Source organism: Alligator sinensis, unplaced genomic scaffold, assembly GCF_000455745.1.
Source record: "Alligator sinensis unplaced genomic scaffold, ASM45574v1 scaffold358_1, whole genome shotgun sequence".
NCBI classification, from domain to species: domain Eukaryota; kingdom Metazoa; phylum Chordata; order Crocodylia; family Alligatoridae; genus Alligator; species Alligator sinensis.
Genome location: NW_005842121.1, coordinates 2,011,427 through 2,016,646, shown reverse-complemented (window position 1 = coordinate 2,016,646; position 5,220 = coordinate 2,011,427). Strand labels below are relative to the sequence as shown.

General features: G+C 44.8%; 1 protein-coding gene across 1 annotated transcript in view; it reads left to right on the top strand.

Annotated features, from left to right (window-relative positions):
* The first annotated feature begins 154 nt into the window (after positions 1-154).
* The window catches only part of FERMT2 (fermitin family member 2), an 83,985-nt gene continuing 78,919 nt past the window's right edge, over positions 155-5,220 (top strand). The window contains exon 1 of the mRNA XM_025205628.1: positions 155-375. The gene's annotated coding sequence lies outside the window, so the exon portion shown is untranslated. The remainder of the gene's footprint in view (positions 376-5,220) is intronic.

The window sequence follows — 5,220 nt, the reverse complement described above, 5'->3', positions numbered from 1 at the left end:
GCGGGGCAGGCTCGGGGGGCTGGCTGTCGCGTTTCCTGCCTCCCCGCTCCCGTGTAATCCAAGCAGATCTCGGATAACAGCAGCCAGCCCCAAATGGCAGTGAGGGAAGCTGAGGTCGGATATCAAGGAAAAACTTTCTGGCTAGGAGGGCGGTGAAACACTCGGGCTTCCCGCTTGTGGCGTCTCCCTCAGTGGGGGGGTTTCCGACCCGACTGGGCTGGGATGATGTAGCCGGGGTCGCCCTGCACCCCCTCATCGAAAATAACGTCTCCGACTCGTGCCGAGACCGTCGTCCGGCCGGCCGGGGATCTGTGACCGAGCGAGCGGTCAAGGTTCGGAGAGGCCGGCGTGTCGTGTAGTGGCACGGACCCGGAGGTGAAGCGGATTTTGCACTAGCCAGAGATGACCCGATATTGCAAAACCCGGTTGCAGCGTTAGGGACCGTACGTACGTGACCCTCCGCGGGTTACTGCTGACTGAAAGCTCAGCCGGCCCCTTGTTTGCGGCGCGTCCTCACGTTGGTGTCGGCTCGCAGAAGTGGACTTGGGGCAGGCGGAGAGCAGTTGTACGTGGTGTTTTGGGGCGAGTAGCAAACGCCTGATAGGATTTTCTTGTTTGCCTCTTAGGTTTCCTGTGTCTGGGCTGTCAAACATTAGTGACAGCTTTGCAAGAGCGCATTATTGAGTGCCTGGCATTGGGCGTGCAAGATTAGGACCTACGGGTGGATTGAGTAGGAGGATGTCGATGAATGGGAATATTTGCAGGGGGCTCCCCAGTTTTACAGATAATACTAATGACCCTATTTTTGAATCGTGGTTTATCCCGTAGCCTTCCCTTAATGCCTAGTTCTGCTGAAGTCGGTGCAGCTGTTCCTGAGCAAGACTGCAGTTTAGTCCACTGACTTCAATTCGAGTGAATCAGGGCTTGTCTTTGCGCCAGGTCTTTCAGCATCAGATGGAGAGGAGTTGTGGGCAGCATCATGGTATCCCCATAACCTTGTGTTTCACACCTGGACAAAGGACCCATTTGTGTGAGCTACAGTGAAAAGGAAACCTCAACCAAGAGGTATAAAATAGCTGGCTTTACCAAAAAGCTAATTTCTTTGATATCTAGTGGGTAAATAGTTTTACAGTACCTGTCCTAACTGAGTACTCCTAAAACTCTCCGGGCACAATGAGCTAACACTTGGTCTGAAATGCTCATCAGTAATCACAAACTCGCGTCAGTAATCACATTTTTGTTCCTGTAGCAATATGGTTTACACTGATTGATGTAATTGCCCAAATAAAATAAGTCTTACACTATATCTGATCTGATTTTTAGCCGTACTTACAAGTCCTTTCAAATAAGCTATTTGTGTAGCCTGGAAAAAATCCAGTCATGCACAATACTAAGGTTTTGATACTGATTTATTAATTATCTGAAGTTGAAGGAAGGAAAAGGCAGATATTTATATACTGGCTTCAAAAGGAAGCAAGTGTTTGTACCCAGGATTCTTGAGCTTGAGAGTGTTGGCTCTATAGAAAATCGGTTTCAGTATGTTATTTTTGTGCCTTAGCTACAAAGGGATTTTCAGAAGGTGATTGTGGGGGGGCGGGACTCAATCCAGTCAGCTTTCATAAATGGGAAAGCAAAACCACTGCTTATCATGTAATGAAATAATAATGTACCCTTTAGTCTCTGTGTTGTTTATAAGCTTATATATACAGGAATTTGAGACAGGAAGCTGCTTAAATGAGCCAGAGTGCTTTGGGACCCCCAGGTCAGGACAGTTGAAATGTCTTAAATGGGATGATATTTGTGCTAAGCTTTAAGAACATACTGAAGTGCCTGGCTGAACTGGGCATTTAATCAGTGGCTGATATTATCAAAAATACTTAATTCACATAATGATTGCCTTGTTTATATGGCATTTATTTGGATCCATATTTTTACACTGCATTACGCAGGGGAAATGGTAACTATCACATTTTAGGTTCCAGAGAAAAGAATAGATTTCACATCTGCATGCAGGTTTATTACTGTGGGTATACAGGTAGTGCCCTAAATAGCTTCTCTACTGAGGATGGTCACATCCTTAAACTTATTTTTTTTCTTGCATTGCTGTTCTCCCCTTCTGCAGTTTTAATCTTTCTTTATGTAAGTTCTTCCCAGCCCCTAATTATTTTTATTTGCTCTTTGAATTCCCTCCAGCCTGTCAGGATTTTTCTAGCACTGAAGTATACAGCATTGGGAACAATGTTCCTTTTACAGTTGCATTAAAATTGTATAGCAGGGGTGTCAAGCTCATCTGGCCCTGTTTTCCCCTTCCACCAATATATTTCCAGTATATCAGATCTGGTGGCCAGTCCAGGACCCGTACTGCATGTGGTGCTGCTCCAGCTGGTCCATGTGGCACAAATCCTGGATTGGCTGGAGCAAGTGCCAGGGGCACTGGATTTGGGATGGGGAGGGGTATGTCCCAAACTGGGCCCATATGTTCTGAACCAGGTGGGACAGGTGCCTTGTGGATCAGCTCAAACCCGGGGGCAGCACCAGGGTCTAGATAATGGGGCTTCACGAGCCAGATCCAACCCAGCCATATCTTTGACACTGCTAATGTATAGGAAAGGCTTGTCTACTCAGACAGGCATGGCACAGCTATGTAATGTGGGGAAACAAAACAGCTGGTGACTCCTTGTAGGCTAGCACAGCCTCAGTGTCCAGCCTTGGGATTTGGGATTGCTTTCAGAATGCCTCTTTCCCAATGCCTTCTTTCAGCTAAAGACCTGTGTCTGGAACTTTTTTCTCCAGACATATTGGCTTGTATCTGTGTTTAAAAATCTCTTTTGTGCATGTGTGAAAAACCTTTGTCCTTACTGGTCCCATTATAGCAAATGTCCACTTTTTATTATGGTCTAAAGTTTCGTCTTTCCAGGTTGGTAGTGAAGATTTTAATGATTTCCTTGATTTGAAGATTAAAGTCTATGTGCAAATGTTGCGACTTCTAATTTTAAGTAACGTCTGTGATTGCTATATACTGTTCTGTTCTAAGGGATTTTGTTGGACTTGTGTGTTCATCAAGTTTGTATAGTCATTCAGTGGGGAGAAACTAAGGCCCTTATCCTGAAGCTGTACCCTGCAAGTTGATCTTTCTTTCTTCCAGGAATCCACTGATGTCAAAGTTTCTTGTTGTAGGTATAAGGGCAAACTCATATTGATCCCGTTCCAGAATCAGGAAATAACCTATCTAAATATCATGCATTCATAGACATTAGGGGCTGGAAGGGACCGCGTGAGATCGGGTCCGGCCCCCCAGCCATAGGCAGGAAGTCTGCTGGGGTCAAGTGACCCCCGTAAGATAAGCATGCAAACGCCATTTGAATGAGTCCAGAGTAGGTGTTTGCACCACCTCTGGGGGGAGTCTGTGCCAGACCCTGGACAGTAAAGATGTTTTTTCTTATGTCCAGTCTAAATCGGCCTTCCAGAAGTTTGTGGCTGTTAGACCTTGTTATCCCTTGGGGTGCCCTGGTGAGCAACTGTTCTCCCAGATCCTGGTGCACCCCCGTATGTACATATAGGCTGCCACCAAGTCCCCCCCGATCCTTCTCTTCACCAGGCTGAAGAGTCCCATGTCCCTCAGCCTCTCCTCCCAAGGCTCGCTCTCTTGGCCTTTGATCATATGGGTGGCTCTCCTCTGGATTCTCTCAAGCTTATCCACGTCCCTCCCGAAGTGGGGGGCCCAAAACCAGACACAGTACTCCAGCTGCAGCCTCACTAAGGCTGAGTAAAGCAGGAGGATGAAATCCCTGTTTTTGCTTGAGATGCATCGGTGGATGCATGCCAGAGTTTGGGGAACAGAACTGACTGAGCAGATGCTCTCCTTTCAGGACCACGTCTGGGGAAAAAATTCTTCCCATTTTACTGGACAGCTTGGCAAAGAAGAGTGATGAAGCTCCAAATTTATATCTAGCCTCACTCACATCGTGGGTGTTTGATAAGATTGTATGGGAAGAATGGGGTCTACATACTACCATTTGTTTAGAGAGAAAAAGGTCTGTCTCTAGCCTCTGGGAGGTCTGGAAGTGAACTGGTATGTTCAGTGGGGTGCTGTCCTGCACCAGAAGGAAAAGAGAATACTTCTCTTCCTCCTTAGCTGCAAGTTTGTAAGTGGAGTGGTCCTTGCAGATGCAGTCTGCATTTACAAGTATCAAGTGACTATTCAAGTCTGAAAAACCCACAAAGTGTATGCACCGTACAGAATCTAGTTTTGCTGTTTCAGGCAGCGATTGAAAACACACCTGAGCAACAGATGAAGATCTGGGGTATTCAGGTGAATTAAAATTATCTGTTCATTTCCCTATTGTAATGATTAATATACAAATATTATTACATACAGTAGTATTTAATGTGAAAAGACCATGTTTTTGGCACTGTCCTCTTTAAGAATACTAGTACCTATTATGTAGCCCATGCCTTAATAGGCTTCTTGTCAACTGTATAAATACTGAGGAGAAGCACAGATCACTGTACTGGAAATCAGTTGTTAATCGTATTGTGTATTGCATGTTATGACAGTTGTCACAAACTATCAATTCAGCATACTGAGTTAGATTTTATTCAGTGCTAGCCTATAGCCAGTTCAGCCTTTTTACAACGGTTTTTTCCAACAAACTTCCGAACATGGTTTACAGCACATCAGTTTGGTTAAACCCTCAGAATCTGAAAACCTGATATGTCTGGAAAAAGGTTGCTTTGTGCTAGGAAGCAGTGCTTTAGGTCTCTTCCTTCAGAATTTATAAACACTGCTTATTGATTCTTCTTACCAAAATGGGGATCTCTTGGGGTGGAGGGCCTGCAATGAAAACACAGGAAACTCATGTTGGTTGCTCTTGCAGTGGAGGGTTTTGCGTTGCTCATTTGTAAACAGAAAGCTCTTAGTAACATTGGTGAGAGCAAAAAGATGATGAACAAAGATGGTTGACCAGCTATGCTTTGTTTTAAATACTTATGGATTTAAATCTTACTCTTTTGAAATAGCATGCATGAAGCTTCTTGAGATGCTGTGTACCAAAGAGTACATTTAAAAGGTGCATTCTTTTAATTATATAAAGTATTTGCACTATGAACCAGCTACATTCACAAATAACAAATTCACATGGTAGCACCAGATGACAAAGCTAATCTCTTTAACAGATTCTTTGCTTCCATTTTTCTGAGAGGGACTGGGAAATCCCCCCC